Source organism: Rhinolophus sinicus, chromosome 1, assembly GCF_057876585.1.
Source record: "Rhinolophus sinicus isolate RSI-liver-muscle chromosome 1, RSI-T2T, whole genome shotgun sequence".
Lineage (NCBI taxonomy): Eukaryota > Metazoa > Chordata > Mammalia > Chiroptera > Rhinolophidae > Rhinolophus > Rhinolophus sinicus.
Window position 1 is genome coordinate 181,511,621 of NC_142501.1, and position 26,628 is coordinate 181,538,248.

Below are 26,628 nucleotides of genomic sequence, written 5' to 3' on the forward strand. Positions count from 1 at the left end.
TGTGCTCAGAAGGAGAAAAAAGAATGTTTAATGAATCCATAATATTGTTTCTTTCATAGACTTCTCTTCTAGTCACTAGATATATATTTTATTTTTACTCTCTACTCACATTCTTTCCAATTAAGGCAATCTGAACTCCTATCACAGTTAAAAATTTACATCTTTATTCTCTTTCTTCATAAGACTATGTCTTAAAAGGGCTTTGGTCCTTCAACAACTTTCTTTATGTTATGTCTCACTGTTTGGTTTCTAGAAGTGATCAGATTTTCCACTTCTTCAAGGCTCTAAATTTGTTGACTCTATTCCCTTTCAAATCAGCAAATTCTCTTCTGGGCTTATGTATTTCTGTAATAGTTAGCTGCCCTCCTGTAATGGTAGCCAACACACACTATTTCTTTTATTTTCTCTATGTTTAACCATTATGTTTAACTTTCCTCAATACCCAGCATCCAGTTGCTCAGTTAATGACATATATTTAAGGATTTGTTAAAGCAACGTCTCATTTCAAAGTACAAATTACTATATTAGTCAGAATAAGCTAATAGCTGCCAAAAAAAAAAAAAAAAAAAAAAAAATCAATGTCAAAATGTCAGTGGTTTCCTGTACTTATTTCTTATGTCTTTGTCTAATTGGGTTTGTGGTGACCTTCCCAGTAGTAATACAGGGGAGCAGTTTCTTGTTTCTGTGGCACTGCGATCTTCAACAAGTGACACATATAGAATGGGAAGAAAATTTGCATGAGTAATTGATCGTTTTTATCATTTCCATCCACAATGCCTGTATATTATAAAAAGTCTGAAGTGATAAATATCAAGTGTTTCTCTCTAGGAGGTAGCTTTATGAGTATTTAAAATTTTCTTTCTTTCTTTCTTTGTTCCTTCACTTCTTTGCTTGTTCCAAGATTCCTGGAGGAAACATTATATCCTCTTTGTATTAATGAAAAAAAATTATAATTGAATAACTTGCTTCAGATATAAAGGAGTGAATTTTGCCACATAGCTAAGCATTAAAAACTAAACCTGGTTAGAAAGGCACATCTGGAGAAAGCTTTTGAATATTTGGATATTTTAGGTAAAAAGTTCATGTAGTTCTTCACTATGGCAGCTATTGAGCTCTGATTGATCTCAGGTTTTAAAAAGGGACATTGCAAAATATTAAAAGGACTAATGTCTTTTGTTATTTTCATGTTATGCCTTTGCAGACCATATTTTAACTACATATCTGCTCTATGTATTCTTGAATGCTTTGTTTCTATGTTTCTTAGAGAAACTTCATACTTGGTCCAATAAAGTCTATATTGCAATTAAAAAAATTACTTAATACCCATTGTAAGCTTATCACAGTGGGAGTTACAGTAGAAGCTTAGGACATGTATCTTCTCCTGAGGTCCCACACAAAACGAACCCCACTTGCGGTGGAATGGTAAAGGAAGAAAGCAAACAAGTATGAGAAATCATATGGGCAAATTAGCATTTGAATAAGAAGTTACAGGTGTGGAAGAATTTTCTGGTTTTAGGATTTTAAAATACGTATCCTTTTCACTTGGCTTCACATCTCTCAAAAATTTTATTTTTATTGTCAACATACAACAACGTGTAATCCCATTCGGTAACATCAGGAATAATCTTACGCTTCGGCAGGTTTTGAGCGTATTTTGTTGTTCTTGTTATTGGTCAGAGTGACATTGTCCTTTGTGACTTATGTCTTATCACAGAGTGTAGCAGAAACAGGAAATAATCTCAGGTATTTATTGTTCTGTGTAGGAATGTGGGAGGATGCTAGGGACGTTGACAGGTGATTAGAATATAGCACAGACACATTTTATTTCTTCTGAGGGAGCTGTGCTTGTCCTGTTATTTGGGGGGCCTTAGAACCAGATCTAAACTCAGGAAAGATCTAGCTACAAGAAATGGGAGGAAGTCCAGAACTAAGAAAACTCTCCAGATGGTGGACATATTACACTTAATGAATACTTTTGTTTCAAATACTTATTGAAAGTACTAAGCTAAGTCTAGTGGGGATTTTGCGTATATATGGATTTTAAGTAGAGATGGATATTTACTTTTTATAATGTCAATTATATCTGAATAAAAATAAGTATGAAACCATTAGGATAAAGTAACAAACGTGGGAATAAAGCATGAGAAGTTTCCTAATAAGGCATATGAATATAAAATTAATTTAGCTATTGGTTAGCCAAATCAAGTCTGTTGTGTGAATATAAATTTCTCACTATGAGGCTGGAAACATATAACACAGGTGACTCTGATCCTGCCAGCAGTTTTACCTTTTTAAGAGAAAAAATTGTTACAGAATATAGCTTGAATGTTCAGACCATTTCAGCTAACTATATAGATACTGTTTCATACCTTTTATAGTTTTTTTTTAATTTATTGGGGTGACAATTGTTAGTGAAATTATATAGATTTCAGGTGTACAATTCTGTATTACATCATCTATAAATCCCATTGTGTGTTCACCACCCAGAGTCAGTTCTCCTTCCATCACCATATATTTGATCCCCCTTACCCTCATCTCCCACCCCCCACCCCCCTTACCCTCTGGTAACCACTAAACTATTGTCTGTGTCTATGAGTTTTTGTTTCTCATTTGTTTGTCTTGTTCTTTTGTTGTTTTTGGTTTATATACCACATATCAGTGAAATCATATGGTTCTCTGCTTTTTCTGTCTGACTTATTACACTTAGCATTATACTCTCAAGATCCACCCATATTGTCACAAATGTTCCTATATCATCTTTTCTTATCACCGAATAGTATTCCATTGTGTATATATACCACAACTTCTTTATCCATTCATCTATCGAAGGACATTTTGGTTGTTTCCATGTCTTGGCCACCGTAAACAAAGCTGCAATGAACATTGGAGCACACATGTCTTTATGTATAAATGTTTTCAGATTTTTTGGGTAGATACCCAGGAGAGGGATTGCTGGGTTCTTTTATAGTTTTTTACAGCAATGAAAACTTCAACACATAAATTATACATTCTCTCTCTGGTGTATATTACTGAAGCCTATGAGTCAGTAGTTCTAAGCTTTTTTTTTAGGTCAAGAACACTTCTGAGAATCTAGTGAAAGGTATGAAGTTCCTTTCCAGGAATATGCATAAATTTTCATAGAACATTTCTTGTAGACCCTACCCCAGGAGCCTCTTTACAGAAACTCGATTGTCAATCACGGTTTTCCTTGTTGGTTTTCGGATTACCTGGGGACAACTAGAACCATAAGTGTTGCCCAGCTCCACCTTGGCATTTCCTGCTCCTGTCTTACTGCTGTCTACAGCAAACAGTGTGGAGGCAGGAGGGAAGTATTGAATTTGAGGCTGTATTTCTCTCTGATTTTCTATTTTCTATAAGAATAGAAAATCAATTACTCATCTATCCATCCATTTAACAAACATAGTAGATGTCAATATAAAAAGCACTATGATATATAAGATAATTAAGCCATAATAAGCCCAGAAGTGTTATTCACACTATTAGTTTATTTACAAAGTAGAGATTCCTAAAAGCAAAAAGATAGAATTATATTAGTTGCACTTATTTATATGGAATGGCATGTTGTATGCAGAAATGTCTCATAAATAGTAAAATGTCCTTCAGATGTTTTAATTTTATCTTGATCTTAAGAAACTGAAGCCAACGAAGATCACAGTGTGAAAAAAGCCAGGAGATTTTTTTTATAGGAAATAGGAGTTACAAACTCACAGAGACTCCAAACCAAATCTGATCTAAGGGAGAAAAGGAAACTGATTATGGAATTGTTAACTACAAGACTTAGGAGATACTTTCTGAATTACAGCATAAATTGATATTTAGAAGCCATCTTTTTCAAATATAAAATTAAGGGCAGTTATAAAACTATAGTTACAGTTTAGCTGTAGAATATAGGTGGGTCCATGCTCTCACATAAAAATTATTTCAAAAAAATAATCATCCAGGGAAAAATAGGTCAAAACTCTCAGAATCTTTCACACATGGCAAAATGTGTTATAGTAGATTTTCTAAAAATAGTATTAAAAACTTAAACTTGATAGCCAGCAGGAAACCAATAGAAAGAACACTCAAATTAATTACAGGAAATATGCATTTCTATATGTATGGGTTTCCTAGGGTTGCCATAATAAATTACCACAAAATTTTTGATGTAAAACAATAGAAATTTATTCTCTCACAGTTCTGGAGGCTAGAAGTCTGAAGTCAAGGTGTCATCTGGGCCATGCTCCCTCTGAAGGCTGTAGGGAAGCGTCCTTCCTTGCCTTTTCCTAGCCTCTGGTGGCTCCCAGCAACTGGTGGTGGTCCTTGGCTTATAGCTGGATCACTCCACTCTGCCTCCATCTTCATGTAGCCTTTTTCTTTGCATCTCTCTGTGTGTTCTCCTTTTCAATTTCTTTGTATGAGGTCTACACTATTCCAGGATGATTTGATCTTGATGGCCTACCTCAATTGTATCTGCAAAGATCCTTATTCCAAATCCTAATGTTCCAAGTGGACATAAATTAGGGGACCACCAGTCAAGTAACGAAAACATTTTAATGTTGAATGACCTCAACAAAGAGAGGACAAATATTATTTTAAAATTCAGAAATTATTCCTATAAATTGTCTCTCCAGAGGAATATGTGGAAATGAAATCACACCTGTTTCTATCTTGTAAAAGTTTAAACATCTTGTCATATAATAATTCATGCACAAAGGCAAGGGATGTGTGGATAGATCCTGGCACTGATAAAACATGTGCTTATGATTGCTGAAATAGAACTTTCCAGTTGAACTCTACTACACTGTAATGAAAGAGATTATCTAAATCCATTTATGTCATTAAAAAAATCAAGAAAATAGTGACTGAATCTTAAAGCAATCTTGAAGAATTGTTTTACTATCCTCTTTTTGTTTACATGAGCTGAATTGTGTGATCAAGATAATGTTCCATTGCAATGACAAAAACCCAAATAAACTAGTTTAAAATTGGGAATTTACTGAATCATGCATGTGGCTAAGAATTCCAAGAGGGTAGGATTGTCTTTAAAAACACTATGGATTCGTGGCGGCCGGATGGCTCAGTTGGTTAGAACGCGAGCTCTGAACAACAGGGTTGCTGGTTCATTTCCCACATGGGCCAGTGAGCTGTGCCCTCCACAACTAGATTGAAGACAATGAGCTGCCGCTGAGTTTCTAGAGGGGCAGCTGGATGGCTTAGTTGGTTAGAGCGTGAGCTCTCAACAATAAGGTTGCCGGTTCAATTCCGCATGGGAAGGTGGGCTGTGCCCCTGCAACTAAAGATTGAAAACGGCAACTGGACTTGGAGCTGAGCTGCACCCTCCACAACTAGATTGAAGGACAATGAGTTGGAGCTGATGGCCCCTGGAGAAACACACTATTCCCCAATGTAAAAAAATTAAACAAACGAGCAAACAAAAAACCCACTATGGATTCAAAGAATAATATTTTTTTTCTTGCTCTATCTCTCTAGCCACCTCTCCTCCATCACTTGGTTCTGTTTCCATCGGGGTGTTGGCTTCCAACAATAGATAGGCCTTTTCCATGTGGTAAGGGAAATGATGGCATAGCCACAGAGATCTTCAGAATTAAATTATCCCAGTCAAGTTATTTAAACTGAGGAAAGAGATAGCATCCATTTATACAATTTCATAGAATGATTCTGATTGGCCTGGATTAGGTCACCTGCTGATTTTTGGACTAATTATGTGGTGAAGGAGTGGTTGGGAGTTATTTTAGTCAGTTCAGGCTGCTATGACAAAATAATATAGACTACGTGTCTTATAAACAACAGAAACTTATTTCTCACAGTTCTGGATGCTGAAAATCCAAGATTAGAGTGCTAGTGTGGTCAAGTTCTGGTAAGGACTCTCTTTCGGGTTGTAGATTGCTGGCTTGTTGTATCCTCATGTAGCCAATAGCAGAGAACACAAGCAAGCTCTCAGATCATCCTTATAAGGGCACTGATGCCAATCATGGTGGCTCCACCCTCATGCCCTCATCTAATCCTAATTACCCCACAAAGGCCCCACCACAATAGCAACTCGTAGAAAGATAGGGTTTCAACAGGTGAATTTTAGGGATCCAACACATGAAAACATTAGTACCAGGTTCTCATTAGTACTAAATAACATTAAACCTTTTTTCTGTTGAATTTTGTGAAGATTCTGAAAGTATCAATAATAAACTTTCTAAAGCATGTCTAAATAACTGCTAAAGAGACCTTGAGCTAAAAATCACTATCCTTCCTCTAGCTTAGACGTGACTTTTAGAAGTCTTCTTTCTAACACATTTAAAAACATTGGTGTTAAGAGTGGATTAACTCTGACATTTGGAAATGTCAGAGGTAATTTTGGCTGTGGCAATACTGGGCAATGCATCTCACCTATACGAAATACTATTTGTCGAGGGCCTAGGTGCTCATGACATTGCGAGACACCTTTTCTTTGTCCTTGTGTTAGCAAATAGGTTTTAGCACTGAAGCAATCCGCTCCTCACAAGGCAATTATCATTAGAAAATGTCACTGCATAAATTGTAGGATAAAAGAAAGAAAGGGATCTGATTAGTGGCTGATTTAGGAGAGGAGAGCTCATCCTTAGCAGAGCAGAGTGTCAGGAATCAAGAACTCATATCCTGCTTTTCGCTTCTGTTGAAGTCACCTTGTTAGAGGGACTCATTTGAACCATGGAGTGGTTGATAGGATTTCCCAAAATTCCAGAACTACTCAATAAGAAGAGAAACACTTATAATGTTTGTTTTAAAATAGTTAATAGTTGATATGTTTTATTTTATGCAATTGATGCATTCTGGAACATAGATGTATAGTAACTATATTTATTGACTACGTCTAGGGAACAGATTCTATGCCAAGTCCTTTACAAATCTACTATATATATAGTAATAGTTCTCATTGTATAAGTGTAGAACTCTGAGACAAATTTTGTAAGTTTCCCAAGGTCACCCTGCTAACGTACAAATGAGATTCATACTTAGATCCACATGACTCAGTTCATCTTATCTTAGGCAAGCCTGGTAATTTTACATATCACTATATTGGATTCTTTGTAAAGCAGTCATGCCATTATTCATGTGTAGGCTTGATGTTCAATAAAATTAGGATTCATTGAAACCAATTGTTGATAATTGGTCTGCCCTAAATTTTACTTCTCGATATAATCCAATGTCATGGTAGTTGAATGTTGCCTCCTTCCTCTTTCTTCAAGTTTTACAGTTCTTTGACCCAAGTATGCACATTTAAATAAGAAGGAGAAGAGTTTTGAATGCTTCTCTAGAGAGATACTAAAATTCCACTGGATTTAGGGTGGCCAGATTTAGCAAATATAAATCTAATTACATTTGAACTGTTGTTTATCTGAAATTGAAATTTAATTGGATTTGGCAATTTTTTATCTGGCAATCCTAATTTGAGTTCCTCCAATTTGAATCTCTGGTATTTGCTTTTGTTTCCCTTGAATTTTATTTTCCTTTATTCAGTAGAGCATTATGTATACTTGATAAAGTACATTATAGAATGTACTTTAAAACTTTCTGACCAGGCCTTAAGTTAGTTATCCTCTTTAGAGGTTTTAAGACTCAGTAGTTTAAGTGCATCATCAAACACCATCTACCATGTGATTTCTTATTTCAAGCTTTATTCTCTGGTTTGTACTCTGACTTGATTTTTTTCCATGTGAGACATGTACTGTTTTATTGCACACTGACAAATATTCTCAATACAGAAATATAAAGCAGGAAAAAGGAATGCAGAACAGGAAAGAATAAGACAAATTGGCAGGGATTACATCTAGAGCTCCTCACTAGAGTAAGCATCTTGGAGAAAATGGGATGACACTAGGACTAGCAGATGAAGATCAGGTGGTTGAGAAGCCTGGGCGCTCTGGAAAAACAGAGGTGGGTGATACACAAGATGAGCTGGTCATGCACAATAGCAGAGGTTTAGATAATCAGAGATAGAGCATGAGAGATGAGGAATTTCAGGAGCTGCTTGGTCCAGGAATGGCTCTTCTTGGTTTAAAAGGTACAGCATCCTCTAGGAAGGAATAGAGTTCTGCTAGAATACTGTACCAACAATTTACAGGAAAGCTCTTTAATCCCACCCACAAATGTGCATTCGAGTAACATTGGCTCTTGCTAGTAAATTCTATGCACTTATTGTAAGAAATATTCATTGAAAATATTAAGACCATAGTTCAATTTGCTGCATGCCTTGCAAGCCTGTCTAAGGAAGACAGAAGCTCCACAGGAAACTTTATGTAATAAACATGGTCTCGCCTGTTAAGAGATGGCTTGGCTCAGACCCACGAGCAGCAGCATAGTATGAATACAGTGTTTGTTTCAATTCTATATCTTTGTGTGACACACACACGCACACACACACCCTCCCACCCCCCCACACACAGAGCTTTTGCCCATAAACATCAATCTTAAATACAAATTTGAATTTTCTTAGGTCCTCCTCATTCACTGCTGGCCAACTTCCACGTTCATACAGTTTCCACTTTGGCACCTGACTCTTGGTTCTCCTTTTATTTTCATTCTCATTCTGGCTTTTCTGGATAGGCACATGCATCTAGTCTTTCTCACTCTAGGCTTTAGTTTCTTTTCAAGAGATTTCAAACCCTGGGTGTTCATAAATCAAGTTGTGATAGATAATTTGGGGATAGCAATAAAGATGATAAAATTAGAGTGTTGCAAGTCAGACAGTCAGAGGGTCACCTATAATTACATGCCACTGCATGGGGATTCTGAGAATAAGAATTTCACAGTTGCCAGTGAGGAATAAAAAATTATTAAAAAAAAGTCACCAAGTAACCAAAGCCCCACCTTCCTACAAAACACATTGCTGGTTAAATAATCTTTACTGTTAGATTTTTAATTTCCTTCCATAAGCGTTCTGCAAATTGCTTTAAGAATAGATAAACATTGTACAGAGTTTGAAAATCAATCAGTAGACTGCTTTGAAAATCAATCAGTAGACTGCTAAATATAATTTAGTATGGCTTATTCAGTGTGACAGATTTTAATACTTCCTTTCTTTGTGAATTATAATAAGAATTCATAGGGGGATTATGTTGGAATACAAATACTCATGGTCCTGTTAACTGCAGCTAGAGCAGGTGCAATAGCAAGTGTAAATCAATACTCCCAATGGTATAGTGAAAATGGTCAACTGTGGATTCTCCATACAAAACCCTGCATCACCTTTAGGATGAAGTCCAAACTTCCTAACATGACTTTTAAGGTCAGTTGTGATATGGTCTCTGTTTTTCTCTGTAGCTTTATCTTTCTCCACATCCTCTTTCTACTTTATACCTCACCCACAATGGTCCACTGATCTGTTTGATGTTTCCTAGAGTTGAGGTAGTCTTCTTCCACCTCGGCCTTCCTGTAATCTATTTCTCTGACTGAACATCATTTCTCACCCTTGGGATCACCTACTTAACTGTCAGGATTCAGCTTGCCTTGTACTCCTTCTGTTCTTATCCCTACGTTAATTTCTTCTTTATTTTCTATATTAATATTTTCTTATAATAACTATATTATTATTATAGGAATACATTCTATATTTATCCTTGAGTGTCTTTTGAAAGTGTCTCTTATTCTTCATGTATATCTAGGGCCTATTAAATTTCCAAGCTTATAGCAGGCACTGAAAACAAATTTGTTGAATCAATGGGGCAAGCAAAGATGGACAGACCCAGCTGCAGCTGCTTGGACGATATACAGTTGGTAGAAAGACCATGATATTCCAAGGACACTCGAAAGTAATTAAAATATAATGGCTGCAATGGACAGCTTCTGATGTTGCTTTGTTAGTCTTAAAATAGGACTGAGCACTTTCTCTCACTGTGTACACACACACACACACAGGCATACACACAAATCCACATCCACCTACCACTCCTCCCCACATTCATCCTTTTTTTTTTCTTGCAAACATTTGGGGAGGGGAGATCATCTGACTGTGTGACATAGAAGGTGTAAATGGGAAACAGATTTCTAACTGTTCCTCTACAAGTTGCTAGGTTCTGTTTTCCACTCTGCTACTAAAACTATTGCATTGTATGTCTCTACTTCCCAGCTTCCAAAATGTGGGCGACATACTTTTTTCTAGTACCTTGTCCTTTCTCATTCTCTTTATCCTTGTGGATTTTCATTTTTTTCAAATATTTTTTTCATGGACATTTTAGTTTATTTTAGGGACAGGTAGAAAATAATGTGTATTAATTCCATTATGCTTAAATGGACGTTTTCTGCTTCAATATCTTACCTAATTTTTTGACAAACTAACCTTCCCCCTAAGATTTAGGTAGTTTTGAAATATGTGTTGCAGTCAAACTCTACATCTGGTTGCTGGGGATGAGGATATCATGTGTGGTATGGGGAAGTCAGTTTATAGAAGAGCTGATTGTTAATTAAATTTCCAATTTTTTGTGAAATTTGCAAACCAGTTATATGCACAGCTATTATTAAAATTATATTATCTGGTCATATTACTAATGAAAGTATATTAAAAACTAAGTGAAACAAAACTCAAATTTCATTACTTTCTCATTACTACATTTTATTATTATCTATGGTCTTGAGGTTATTCATATCCATTTTATCTAGAAGGTAGAAATACCACGCAGTGATATACAACTGTGTATCTCTGCACAGTGATGTCATACTGGTATCTTGAATGGGCCATGGTGGAAATATTTATGTCACGGGAATTTGCAAACACTAAAAGTAAAGGTATTTTTTTCCTCAAGGAACCTGGTTGTTAAATATTTACCAGCATGCCACTGTTCGATATCCACCAAAATACTTCTAACCCGCACCCTTCACCTTTATTTAGATCTTCACCATAGCCTTGAGGTTTTGTCTGTTTCCTTCCTTTTCTCCTTCCTTCATTTCTCTCCCCTCTTTTCCTCGGTCCTGCTTTTCTTCTGTCTTGCTATTCCTCCTCTGCTTCCTTCCTTTCTTTAGAAGTAGAACTCTATATAACGGAGTTAACCATCCACTGGCCAAGGTATAGCTGGAAACGGCTACACTGGCTGGAACCAGAGCATCACCAGCTCCTCCTCTACTGCTGCTTCCACCTGCTTGGAACCAAGAAAACTCATCACCATGACCTTTTTGCCCTCTGCCTCAGGTATCTTGATTTTATTCTCCAAGGTCACCTAGTGTATGTGTGTCAGGTTTCACATGCACCTTCTGAAGTACTTTGCATTTCTCACTGGTTTGAACCTTCTTCCATCAGGACACAGAAAAATAAACAAGCATTTCATGCGTTTCTGCACAAATCCTGTTTGAATCACAGGATAGGACAGAAATAATGCTATATGTCTTTTAAAAGAGCCTTCCTCTGTCAAATTGCACATGGTTAATTTATAACTTTCATTTTATAAAATATAACATTGTCTTAGGTGGTCTACCCAAAAGCCTGATCTGTTATTAATATCATTAATAATGATTTCATTATGTCTTGATAAAAATATTTTTCTTGGAAAAGGCACACTGCTATAGGTGGATTGCACTTCAGTCTTTAAATCAACATGAAGAACAATTGGAACTAGTAAGCGAAAGAAGGTAGAGTTGTGTACGTGTGTGTGTGCTATGTGAAATGACTATTGATAAAAACCTTTTCTTGAAGAGATCTTCAATTACTTTCCTTTTATCAGGTATCAATTATGCATTAGAGATGACAGGACCATAATTTAAAAGTACTCTATTTCTCTTAAAAATGCAAAGCAATTCAGTGAAATATACAGACTTTTAATAATTCAGAAGCTAAATAATAAGGATATCAGTGAGATTAATAGGAGCACAAACCCTGAGAGTGGAAAGGGACCTTAGTCATTAACGCGTTGTAGTAGATATTTTTGGTTGTTTTGCACCACTCTCCCCTCCCAAATGGGACACTGAATTTCACAGCCAAGAGGATTTGTTTTAAATAACACCATTTGCAATTTGCTGGGCCCTAAATGGTCTTAACCTTGTCTGCCTTGCTCAGTGCTTGACTTATTTATTGAGTTGATGGTTAGGAGAAGATAAGTTTGCTTATCTTATAGAAGTTGAAATATACAGATGTGATGCCTGGAATTCCCAAAACCATAATGGGGGCCAACCTGAGATAAAGCTGACGCAGAGAAAAAGGCAGTAAAAAGACAAGTGGAGCCAGGTCTCTGATCAAATTACTCCTAAAGGCTGCCTCACATTTAGAATTTTCAGTCATGGGAACCAACGCATTTCTAAGTTTAAATTTTAGTACATGTGATTTCAGTTTTATGTTAGGTAAAAAAGAATCTTAAATAATGCCTTCTTCTAATGCTCTTTCCCTAAATGAAGACATTTTGATTCAGAACAATTTAGTATCTATTGCTAAAGATTCAGACCATGACTTTAACATTTTTTTGTTGAGCATCTGTAATATGCTAGATCTTGTGTCTGATTCTGTTTCTGTAAAAATACAGAAGACATGCTCCTGCTCTTGAGGAAGCTAGATCCGACTGGGAGAACATACATGCCTTAATTATGCTTCAGGGTGAACAGTGCTTTAATAGGGGCACAGAGTGATGTGGATGGATCAAGGAAGACAGCAACAGTTCTGTTTGGGGTGGTGAAAGAAGGAGGAATGTTTCAGATAAAGAAGGGATAGACCTTCTGGGAAGAGAGAACTTGCTTACCAAATTGAAAAGCTATAAAAATGCACAGCATACCTGAGGATACCTTAATATATGACCTGAGTGTATTAGATGCATCGTGGAGAAAAGGATAGGGAATGAGTTGAACAAATTACATGCTAAATGTTACTGACTTAAAAAAATGAAGGCAATTTTTATAATAGCAAACTTCAAATTGTGTTTTTGTCTTAAGTATTCAGTCTAGGTGTCTACACAGATCAAAATAAATGCACTCTAAGGGAGCTAGCTGTTGCCTATGCAGATGAAGAATCAATGTCATATTCTCTCTTTTTAGCAGTGAATTAAGAATAATTTTAAAGAAAATAATAAAAGAAGATGTTTTCTATTTGTGCTTGGCATTTTGAGATACTGCAAATAAACTAATGGTATCAGTAAAGTAGATTAGTGCTATAACAAAACATACATAGAACGAGGAATTGTGGATTCACTCTCTAGATCAGTTTTAGTTTAACATTCAAACAGTATTTATCTTCTCTGTATATCAGTTCCTTCTTATATAGAAATGAGGCAGTTGTCACCTATTTCTGAGATACCATTTTAATTTTTGAAAATGTATCAATTTTTTATGTTTTAAACTCATGATTTTTTTTTAAACCTCAAATGTGATTCCTTTTGGCTTTATGAATTATTTTTGTACTTGTTTGATTATGAATTATTATGTAAGTGTTCAGAGGGGGATGTATAGAGTGAAGGAAGATGGCTTAAGCATTAGTAGGCCCTCAATTTGTTCTTATTAAAATCTCCCCTAATGTCTTCTTGTAATAGAATAATGCCACTAACTTTCCCAAAGTAGGGTATATATTTTGACATATTGTGAGGATTGATATAAGCTGAGTGCTCGTGCTCGCTTTGGCAGCACATATACTAAAATAAGCTGAGTGCTCATTGGGCCCTATCTACTTTCTTTTGCATCACAATCAATGACCATGGAACAGAATAAAACTAACTTACTGCTTTGCTCAGTATTGTTGTAGAAGGTCTTGGCGGGTAGGGGGACAAAGTCAACATCCATTTTTCTCTTCCTTTCTGTTAATGGATCTCTAATTTTATTTGGAGCTGCAATGATTCCAATTAAAAGTCAATATTACCCAGGTTGTTTGCAGCTAGATGTGTTCATATGGTTAAGTTTTAGCTAGTGAAATATAAATAGAAACATTATATGGGATTTCTCAGAAGTGTTGGTAATGATGAGCGGGGAAAAGAAGGAGGAGGGACACACGCTAGAATGGGGTTAATTGATTTATTTAGCAATATCTAATCAATTTATTTAGCAATATGCAATAGCAAAAGACAAAGGCAATTAATAGACTATGTTAATGTTAGAAAGTAAAAGTGGTTAAGATTAAACTATATACATTGATACCAATGTCATGTCAAAGGAGTGCACATACATGTAAGTTTAAGAGATCCCAATATATGTTCACTATTGATCAAAAATCATTTGGCTAAATACACAAATAACATCAGTAAGGAGCATCCAAAAGCAGTAATAAGCTCTATAGGATAGTAACTATTATAGTAGATGTCAAAAGCTCACCAAACTGGGGGAGAACAGCACTTGAAAAGTTATAAATCAAAACCTTGTCAGGTCTGTAGCTGACAGAAACTCAGGCGTCTCCCACACTGCTGGTTTCTAGTTCCCAAGAATGCTGTTGTTGTTGTTGGAAGTTAGGTCGTCTTCTGATGCTGTAAGCTGCAAGCTGCATACAAGTTTTCTAGATGCTAACAAGTTCTCAAGAAGGCTAACGGTAGGGAAAAAACACTGGAGAGGCCGGGAACCAGCCAGACCTCACCAGGTTCGTGGCTGGAAGTCAGGACATCCCCTGGTGTTATAAGCTGCATGTTGCTGGAAGTCTTCAAAATATTAGAATGATGAGAAATCACCAATGACGAATGACCAAATGATGAAATAATAATAATTACACTGCCAACTGAGGTCTGCCTTATATATTTTCTCAGATGTACCTTAGAGCCAAGTTTCTTGTTCCTGCCTCCCCCTCCAGGAATGGCCAGTTCCAGAGGGTCCAGCAGTTACTGATATGAATGTTGTCCATCCGGCCGAAGGGCCAATTCATCCAGATAAGCAACAAGGCCTGGCAATGTGGTTGTCACGTCGTCCTGATATAACTTAGCTACTTCTTCACTTCATCTGCTGATGTGGGTGAAACAGACAGAACAAAGAGGGAATTCTCTCAACCCCTGATCAATAATTTCTTTAACTCTAAACTAACCATCACCTCACAACATGGACGGAACAACAAACATCATCTCATATCTCCCCCACTTGAGAGAATGAGACCAAACAGAAAACCTCATCTCATGTCTCCCTTGCTCGGGGGAATGAGACCAAAGAGGGAATTTACTCAACCCCGGATCACAGCACAGAAATCACCTCACATACAGGAACAGTTAAAAGCTAATAGACAAAAGCTCACATCAACCAATGAAGGCAAACATTCTTCAACATCTTCCCTACAGTGTTAAACAGGAGATTGTATAATTTTCTTTCCTTTCACTCTCCTGCCTGCTATCTGTAATGTGGCTGAAGCTTGAGTCACAAACTTAAATAAAGAGTAAGAAGCTAAGAGTATTAAAAGAGCAATAGAAGGAATCTGGATCTCTGTATTACCCACCTACATATTTAATTTATACGAAATAGAAAAAACCACTATCTTGTCTAAGCCATTTTAGGCTTTCTGCCAAATGCACCTGAATCTAAATCTTAACTGTGGGAGATTCAACACCAAATCCTATCAGGTTTCCTTTGTCTATCTCTTAAGTCTGTTCTTTTCTTTATCTTCTCGGTCCTTATGTTCTTCACCACCACAACAACCACCACCACCCTTAGTCTGACACCTTTACTGATCACCTGGAGACTATGTCCACGATTTCCTAACTAGTCTATGCAATCCAGTTTAGACCTCTCCAATCTGTTTTCCACATTGTGGTCAAATCAATGTTTTCAGAATATAAAGTGGGTCAGATTATTACCCACTCTTATTCTAGGTTGAAATTCTTGAAGGTACTATGGTCTGAATGTTTGTCTCCTCACAAATTTCATATGTCCAAATCCTAACCCCCACGATGATTGTATTAGGAAGTGGGGGTTTTGAAGGTGGAGCCTCTACGTTTGTTTTACGTTAACATTCAAAAGCATTTGTCTTCCCGGGATAAAAATGAGGGTGAAGCCCTGATAACTGCAATTAGTGCACTTATAAAAGAGACCCCAGAGAGCCAGCTCTTTCCTTCTGATGTGTGAGGTTACAGTGAGAAGACAACCATTGGGAAAGTAGGTTCTCACTAGATACCAGATCCGCTGGTGCTATGATCTTGGACTTCCCAGCCTCCAGAGTTGAGAAATACAAGTTCATTGCTTATAAGCCACCCAAATTTATTTTTTATTTTTTATGTGACAGCATGAGTGGATAAAGACAAGAGGCTTTTTAATGACAATCAGGATAGAGACTAAAATTTTTAAAATGGTTTGCACTAGTTTTCTAGGGCTTCCATAATAAAACACCAGAGACTGTGTGACTTAAACAACAGAAATCTGTTTTCTTACAATTCTGGAGGACGGAAGTCTGAGATCAAGATGTTAGCAGGGTTAGTTTCTTCTAAAGCCTCTCTCCTCGGCTTGCAAATGGCTGTCTTCTCCCTGTGTCTTCACGTGGTCTTCCTTCTGTGCATGTTTGTATCCTAATCTCCTTTTCTTATTAAAGACAACAGTCATATTAGATTAGGACCCATCCCATTTACCTCGTTTTAACTTAATTACCTCTTTAAAGGCCCTGTCTCCAAATGTAGTCACATGCTGAGCTACTGGAGGACTTCAGTACCTTTAGGACTTCAACACATGAATTTTGGAGGAGCACAGTTCTGCCATTACCAATGACCTATAATGTTTGGCCCTGCTCCTATGTGCTTGCAAGCCTTTGAAGCCCCTATGTGAAGAATGCCAGGAAAACTTGTTTATCATACAAATTTTCTGGGCAAGGGAGAACAACGCCATGACAGAACCTCAGTAGTGTCTCAAAAAGGAAAACTTCAAAAAGAATACTTATCAGTGGTCTGGGCAAGGATTGGTTAATGAATGTGTAAACTATGCAAGATGCTGGAACGACCAATATAGCTTTTGTTTGTAACAGGAGTCCATTCTGATTTTGTGTTAAAAGTTAAAGTACTTGAGCTTTACTTTTGTCTGTGTTGCGCATCATGGTTAGGTACCGTTTAATTGTTTTCAGGGTCATAGTTAAGTTTTACTATCAGTGGTTTCTGTGCTTTTCTGTTTTATGTCAGTGTCCTTCTCCATTTCTGGTCAGTCTTTAGCCGAAACTGAAGAAAGAGTCATTGCCTTCGAGCTATGTGATTAATCCAGATCTGTATGGCTGTTCAATGGGCTGTGAATCATTTTGATATTTCCTAGTGTCAGGGTTTCTTGCTTTTGTTGTGAGAATGATCACCTGGCACGAGAGTGGTGGCACTCGCTTGCGGCAACACAAACACTTAGACAAAGGTTCATTCCGATGAGAATTTGCAAAGCACTATGAGGCCATGATTATAGACTTACAAATAGAGGTCATAAAATCATGCCCCATAATTTATTTGGATCTTCCTTACATAAACAAGTAGCTTTTCCCTTTAATTTGGATGTTAATTTTTCAACTTTTCCTGTGTCTGAAGATTTAGTCCCAAATCTGGTATTTGTCAAGGATAAGGGTCTTAGGAATAGCACGACTGAAGAATGGAGGTCCTTACTAGCAATTTAGCACCTTGACATAGCCGAGGGAAGAAAGTAGCAAAGAGGACACGTCTAGCTCTGTCATTCACATGGGCAAATCATTGAGCTTTTCTTATGGAGGAATATCATCTTCTTCCTAAAAATGAGATTTGCAGGAATCTGCAAAATGTTTTGTAAATTACTGGTGTAATTTAACATGATACTGAGTGGAATCATCTCTGTTCTTAAATTGCAGCTAATGTCCAAAGTGAGGATAAGAGGTGCTAAGTATCCCACATTCTGATAAAGGCTGCCCTCACATCACTAAAAATTGGGACCAGGTACCATCTCCCTAGGGTTTATTTTGGAGGAGGCCTACCTAGAGTCTGCTACCCTGCGTCCTTCCTCCATTCTTCCTGCAAAACATTCAAGGGAAAGTCTGTGGAGCAGAAAGGAAGGATGCCTGAATACATATTTCAGGAGGGAGTTTAGGGTTTGTGGTATGAGGTTGTTCCCTGCCATTTTGGAAGCAAAGAGAATGGGCTGAGGGACCAAGAGAAACCACTAAATGTAATTGGGGATGCCTGCAAGAAAAAGAATTTGGTAGATCATCTGGCTGTATTTCGTCTGCTTAGGGAGTGGCCTGGTTGTTCTGTCCTTGTATCTATTTGATGAGGAGTAAAAAGTATGGGGAGAGAAGGAAAGGGCAGAGCTGGATTAGCAAAGATGTGTGAGTTTCTCATAAATCTAATGGGACAGTGCAGATGATAGCGGGGCTCAAGTTCTCTTACCAGTAGTGCACAAAAGAGGGTGGGCTACAAGGCTACGGGAGGATGGGATGGCTGGGTGCAAGACTGAGAGATGATGGAGGAAAGTGATCCAGAAGCAGGTCTCATCTCAGGGAATTCTGCAATGTCAAGTCCCTTCAGGGCTCTTCTGTAGTCTTCCTAGGCAGCCCACGTGAGAGTCAGAGGCGAGTTACCTGTCATCCTGGGAGGGGAAACCACAGTGGTCAGTGCCAGACTACAGTACTGATGACCTATAGGCAGAGTTATATAACCTCATCCAGGAGAGTACAGGACCTTTGAAATCTCCCAGGATTCTTCTACCTGCCCCAATAATGAGTACATATGAACTCAGAAAGGAAGAGGAGGATGAGGTGTGTTAAGACTAGACCTGCCCCCATTTTTTCATTTGGGCAGGTCCACGTGGGCACAAGACTCAGGAGGAAAGGGAAAGCGTGGAATTGGGTATGACTTTAGAGTTTTAAAATGGACAGGACAAAGTCTGGATAACCAAAAGTGCCTGGAGAAGTATGAAATACTTAAAATATAGTTAATAGACAGGAAAGTGGGATTTGTCAAAGGAGTTTTAATCATAAGTTGGAAAACAATGTTTTGGTTTTATACATTCAAGAGTTAAGATTCAATATACCCGTTGCATCAGCCCCTCTTGCTTTGGTTTGTGGGAGTCTGGAAACCCTGAATACACTGCTTGACACTTTTTCAACACCTTGCAGACCTGTCTCACAGCAAATGTTGACATGGGGGTGATGTGCCTTTTCACACTTCATGGTCCTGAGTCATGGTAGAGTTTCTGGCTGTACAACATATGATTGGGTTTAGGAATGATGTTCTTGCTCTACTCTACTTCTTTCCAGAAACCCTTCTTAATACTACCTCTCCCAGAGGAGTAATGAGAAAAAGTGGCAGATGTGTTTTAACTAAGAATTGTGATTTATCATCAAAGTCTATATTTCACTCTATGCTTTGTCTTGCAACCACCATAAATCCATGAGCAGCCTGTTTCTTCTCAGTCATACGTAAGGTATATCATGTGCTGAGATAGGAAAGATTTCATGATATTGTCTCTCAGCCCTATAACATATAATTTGCCCAACCAGGAGTCTAGCATTTATTTTAGGTAGCTAAATGCTTTCTTGCATTTTTTTCCCTTAGGCTTTGATTTAAGAATACTAGTAGGTTTTATACCCTTAGTTTTGTAATCTTTCTTAGTGACAGAAAAGAAAAAAGAATACAGCTGAGATGTTTTGTTTTCTACTGCTACCCATTAGCAGGACACAATTTGTCCTCAAAGCAGATCTATTCTTCTCTTACTCTTTTCCTCTTTCTGAGCATGTTAGAAAGCTTTGTTTTTGTGGCCTTGTGGTATCTTCCCAATCAGCTCATTATGGCTTTAGCCTTTCCATGGTAATTTTTATAGAATGATACCATACTTTGATATTTATCCTTTGCTATGTACTCTGTTTATTTTTATTCTTTGGTATAAAGACTTTTTAAAATACAAAGATGTTGGTATGCTTCTTGTATAACTACATTGTTTTTGCTTTTCTCATACGCCTAATCAACCAATTTATAGTCAGGATTTCTTGGTTAGCTGCCTAACCCCCTTAGGCTGTATTTTCTTTTCAGTCTCAGGCTCTGATCACATTTGCCTCCCTATCTATCATGAGTCTTAAGATGCCACTATTACTTTCTGGCAAATTAAGATTGCTTATTGGAAACAGGCTGATTTAGAGTCTGAATTTTAACAAATAAGCATGTATGACGCAGTTTTTCAAAATAGTTGGAACTCATTAGATTTGTAAAAATGTGTCACGGCCTCATGTTCCTGAGTCTTCTGTTCTACATGTCATAGTCTCTGTTTCTCTTGGCTAAGAAGACTCCCATCCACATCTTTTTGGATAGCATGGCTGATACACGCAAATCTAGGCAGGAGACAAAGAAAGTTGTTGAAATTCAGGGATAGAGAATGGACTCCAGAAACTTAAACAGGAAAATTATATAACGAAAATTATTTTTGAACAGCTGTTTGGAACACAGTCAATTGTGAATGGGAATTGGAAAGGCAATGGAGGCAGAGGGAGCAGCCACCTGGGAGAAGCCATGATAGTCAGAGGTATGTGAGGTGAAGAAGCCTCTGGTAGAAGGGATGACTGAGGGAAAGAAGAGGCCAATGCCAGGCAGCATGGAGGGTGCAAATGAGGGTAGGGAGGCACAGAGAAAAGAAAAATAAATGTAATACTGAAGTCCGAAGAGAAACAGGTCAGGAAGGGAAATTGTGAGGGCGTGTTTATTTAAAGAAAATAAGAGATAAATAGGAATATTTAGTTTTACAGGCCAATAAGACATGTTTCTGATGTATGTGTTAGTATATATTTCACTTAAAGTCAGTAATTTTTATTCCAATCCCTCCTTTTATATTCATCCTGCTTCTGACACTCAGTAACATTGTATGTTGGAATACTTCATCCATCACGTGGCGAAGTTTACATTACCTTTTCTTATGATGCAAAGTGCTTTCCACTTATAAATAAATAGTTTTCTTTAGGCTCAATGATAGAACACGTTAGACCACATAAAAGAAGTGAAAAGGGCCCAGAGAAATTGAATAAAGAAAGCAAAAGCAAAATTATTTATCCTCAAAAATTCTACCTCTCAGAAGATCAAAGAGGGTTGAAGAAGACTGTAATTAACTGCTATTATGGCAGTTCTAATTTCTAGGCATATGTGAATTTTGAATTACAAATTTTTCCATGAAATAATCTATATGTGAATGAATGCTGAAGAGACATCCATAAAGTTATGGCTTTAATTAAATGTGAAGCATTAAAATGGAGATTTTGCTTACAATCTTGTCAAGTTAATGTAACTAACTTTACAAATATCAGCAAGACCACAAATATTATTAAATATAGAAGAATGTATAAAATGTCCAGTTTCTGTCAGAAGTTGTGTTATAGTTAACATCTTTTAATAATAGCAGAGTATGATAATATAACTATGAAAACAAAAAAAACAAACAAAAACAAACAAAAAAACACTTTACACTTGTTATACTTTGTTAAATATATTATACTTTCGTTTATTCAAAACTGTATGTAGAAATGCTATATCCCTTTTCATCATCAAGTCCTATATCAAGTTATTAAGAACCCTCCTGGGTAAAGAGAACTAGAAAGATGGTCCCTGCCTTTCAAGACAGTTGTTCAAATGCTATTCCATTGATTCTGATTCCATCATAATTTCCTGGAGTGCTTATTAAATAGCAGGTGACTCTGTGCTACCACTGATCCATTGAATCAGAATTTGGAGCTTAAGATTAGGAACCTGTATCTCTAATAAATGCTTTTAACAATTCTTATGCTCCCTTATGTTTGAGGACCTTAGTTCAAGAAATCTACAATATCTTACATGAGCAATGATTAACGTACATGAACAGGTCATAAAATAGTGAATAAAACCATTTTACACTCAATAAATCTTTTTTATTACATTTGTAGCTTAGCTCAGGAATGAAACCATAGTAGATGCTTAATGTTTATGAGTAATTAATTAGTTTATGGATTAGAATATTGAATCACTGTAGTGACCTAAGTATTTGCAATTTTCAAACGATGTCTTTAATTATTTTTTATTATAAAGAAAGGGAACATTCATTATATTTTATTTTTGTGATGTGCCATAAAGTCTGGTTTTCATGATTTTAAAATAATGAGAAATAAAACATTGAAAGATCTTGTGGGAGAAGAAATACATATAGGTCTTAAAATATGCCTAAAATTGACTTTTAAAAAAAAAGAAAATTCATAATCTACTCCAAATTCCTTGTATGCTTGCTGACTTTATCTTTAATCTCACAAAATGCTCCAGCCTCTGGAAAAGGGAGGGCAGCAGATGTAATAAATAATCCATTAATCACTGAATTGAAACTCCAAAAATCTAACTAAGGGTGATTCTATTCTGACAAAATGAAATAAAAATTGATTCAACTTGTTAAAGCCTTATGTCTGTTAGAAATACATTCAGCTGAGAACAGAGGCTTAATCAAATAGTGTTTATTTTTCTGACATAACAAATCTCTAGGGAGGTGAGGTCTGGGGTTGGGTCAACTTCTTTGCTGTGTCATCCAGAATTCATATCTTCTCTATATGTCTATTCTACCATCTCAGCATCCATTTTTTTAAAGATTTTTATTAAGATATAGCAAACATACAATATTATATTAGTTTCAGGTGTACACCATAGTTTTTCAACATTTATATATACCTAATGAAGTGATCACCATGATAAGCCCAGCAACCATCTGACGTCGTACTATGCTATCACAGTATTATTGACTATATTCCCTATGCGGTACGTTCCATACCCATGACTTATTTGTTTTATACCTGGAAATTTGAACTTCTTAATCCCCTTCACCTTTCCCCACTTTTTAAAATTTTTAAATTACAATTGACATTCAATATTATTTTATATTAGTTTCAGGTGTCAGCATCCTTTTTTGACTTAAGCACTCAAGGTAGTGGCTGTAAATCCTGGCTTTATGACAATATTCAAGGCAGAAAGAAAGGAAGAAATGGTGTTATTGCTTTTATCTGTCACTTTTTTCTTTTGTTTAGCATCAGCAAATAAAATCTTCCCCAGAAACTCTCTACTATTACAGATTTCCCTTTTTGACTCATGGCTCTTTGGCCAGAACTCTGTCACATGGAGAACTTGGTCACATGGCAATCTATGACTGTGATTCTGGGAAAATGAGTATCTAGCTTTTAGATTCTATAGTAGGCAGCAATGGAAAGGGCACCTGGGAAATGACTTTTGAGTTGGCCAAAGAATAGTGTCTGCCACAGTGCCTTCTCATTCACAGTGTCCCTGGGGCCGGAAACTTTAAGAACAATGTTGCTGGAAACTTAACTATTCAAAAGGCAGCTTAGCTACCAGGTAGATTTTTCTGAAGTTCTCTCAGAATCTTGCTTCTGTATTACTTGCTGTTCATTCTGGCCCTACTCATGATGCTTCCTGAACTGTTTCTTATTCCTTCTGCCTTTCTGACATCCCGACCCTGGAAAGCAATGTGATTTGGTGGTGGGGAGTGCAGGCTCTGGAGGCAGACAGCTTGGGTTTGAATCCCAGCTGAGCTACTTACTAGCTGTGTAATCTTGAGCTAGTTGTTTAACTTTTGGGGCTTCACATCCTCCTTTGTCAAGTGTGAATAATTGTGGTATGTCCCATAAGTTGCTATAAAAATTAAATGACAAACCCCACAAAGGCACTCACTTCGTCCATGCAGAGCATATGCTAAGGACTTGATAAATATTAATTTTTGGTATTAATTACTTATTATTTTGACTGATGTCTAGATTCTACCAATGTATTTAACCACAATACTTGACATATAGAAGAAGCTCAGCTGAGAATTCCCTTCTTTGTGCACAAATGACACATATTTATGAAATGTTTGTGTGATATGTGAAAGTGTGGTTTTAGAATCTTTTCAGGGAAATGTTTTAGGCCCTAGAATTTCTGCCTCTTTGAAAAAACTACTTAAGTGAACTATATTTGTAAAAACATATTTCACCCCCCCAAAAAAAAATTTGTACAAACCTATTTCCAAAATCCTTATGTTGTCTTTCACTAAAATGTCTGCTTCAGCCAAAAATGATGAAATGTCTGAGTGCCATTAAGAGGTAGTGGAACTGTAGCAGCTATATACGATATCAGAGGAGTAGTAGATTGGGGGAGAAGGGTTATCACTTTATGAGGGGTGTAAATGTCTCACTGTTACATTGTTTTGTACACCTGAAACTAATAATAAAAAAATAAAAAAGGGGCAGTGGGATAAGCTAATAAAGAAAGGGAAGTACATACCTCTACCTCACCACTTGGGCAAGGAGGATTCTAGGCCTTGAGTCGAGCAGCTGCTGACGGCTGGAGGGTGATTTTCATGTTCTCTCTTCTCCACTGGAAAGTTTATTTACTGAAAACCCCTTTGTGAAACTCTAAAAATAAAGGATTACTCCATCCAAATCAATCAATCAATCAATCAATCAATCATCAATCAATAAAGGTACTTGACATTATTTCTTCTGACATATATCAATTAGGATAGTGGGAATGAGAGGAGGTTGTGGCAGACACTGTTCTTTATTCAACTCAAAAATTATTTCCTAACTGTCCTTTCCATTGCTGCCTACCATAGAATCCAAAAGCTAGATACGAATTTTCCCTGACTCACATTATTGCTCTTGATATATAACATACATACTCTCCATTATTGTGTTAGAGTTTCCCATTTGTTTATTTTTTGGGAGTAGACATTGATAGAAGATAAAATGGTACCCCAACAATATTTATTAAGGAACATAATACATGGTTTAGAGAGAAGACTAATCTGGCTGAAGAACAACTAGTGGGACCCTTGAAGGTGAACATGCCTCAGGGGGAGAAGGATGCTGATTAGAAATGTGGATGCAATTCTGAGGCAAAATGTTAACTTTTTTTACAATTTTATTTCTGTTCTGCCCTGGTTTGATCTTGTGATTAAGGCATATTCACTTTGTAATTTACAAAGCATTATTTCTTGCCTTGGTATTTAAGTAATGGAAGTTAATCTCTTTGAAGGAGATCTCAGTTGGATTGATGTAAGGTTGAAAAAATCATTTAGAGAAAATTAATAAAACACTTTAAGGTGAGTAACTCAGATATTGTAGTCGTAGCACTGAAATATGACCCAATTGGCTGAATAAGCTCTGGCAGAGCAGGGAGTATGAGTCAAATATTCAACTTCTCTCATTAAAGAACAGGATTATGCAACAGTATAGACTTTGCAAGGCTATTGTTTTAAGAAGGACTTAAGCAGAATTTGTTTATCTACCTTACTTTCATGTCAGAAATCCAGCCTAGAGGACTCAGTTCATAGATGTCTCATGAAATGTAGAAGAACTTTCTTTGTCATGAAAGCTTAGCCAGAGATTAGAATCTGAAAGAGGGAGAAGAGGAAAGAAAGAAAAGAGGAGAAAGGACTCCAGGAGGAAAGTAAAGCAATAGGGCTTTTGCATCCTGACTTCTCTGAATTTTCAGTTTCCAAGAGGATGATGCAAGGCATGATAAGGAGGGCAAGCAAGAGCAGCGCCTTTCCCCTGCTTTCCCATTTGTAAGGTGACAATCCAATTTATCACACAGAGTGCAACATTTTTCAGAGTGAAAAAAATCACACAGATAATTGGCAAAAAACAGGATTTTTTGGACAACTGGTATGTATGGTTAACATATTCTGTACTAAGAGTGTGTGCGTAACCAACTCACTTTGGAGGATATGGTAAGCCTGGTAGAGTGAGTGCCCAGATGGCCCTGGTCATTGTCATGTACCTTGAGAGGGTGTTATCAGGAAGCTCCTGGTGTGTTTAGGTGACCCCACAGCAGAGGTAAGTGGAAAACTCTAGGCTGGGAGACTGGATGAAGTAAATGACAACCATTCAAGGGCTGGTAGCCTATGAAGACATCACAAGTCAAAGAGCTGACCACAAGATTTCCAGGGATAGCCTGGATTATCAGAGGCCATTAGACTGTAGTGACCTGAAGACAAAGGACATTGTTCCAGGAAACAGTGTCTGCATGAAACAAAGGGTGTCCTTACTTGCTGTGCCACGCATAAGCCATATTTTCCCCCTTATATCCCTAGAGGTCAATTTATGGAGGGAATTGTCGGATGGTGGCTATATGGGAAATTACATATTTTTATTTAAAAAAAATTAGTAGAGAGATTGCATGGCCTTTTAAGTTATGGGATAGGAGTAAATTTAAACTAGATACAAATTTAGGTGAGTTTCTATTTTGTGGACAGATTAGCTATAAACAAAATAATGCAGTTACATCTCTGCAAATCTAAGTTGCACTATGTATGTGACCCTCCTTGTAGCATTTAAGTCTTTATTTACTGATAGAAACCAGAGATTCTCTCACTCTGTATTTCTTCCAAAAAATCTTAGTAATGCTATTATTTTATTGAATCATTTCTTGTGATCAGTACTTCATATGAACCATCTATTCTGGTGCTAAGAAACCTATAAAGTAGGCATAGTTATTTTGTAGTTAAGTTAGTCAAAGCAAAGCGATATGGGAGGTCTTGATCTAATTCATGTAGCTAATAAGTGATAGAGCTTGGATTTAGACATTGTTTTACATTGTCTTAGACAATGTAAAACATTTTCATGGCTTACATATTACCTGTCATTGTAAACTGCCTCATTTTATCACAAATAGATTATAATCAATGCATTAACTTCTAATCTCTCTTCTGTGTGGTTTTAAACAATGATTTAAACTTGATTAATTATTTAACTTTTCACATGCTTATAATACATTTTTTCAGCTATAT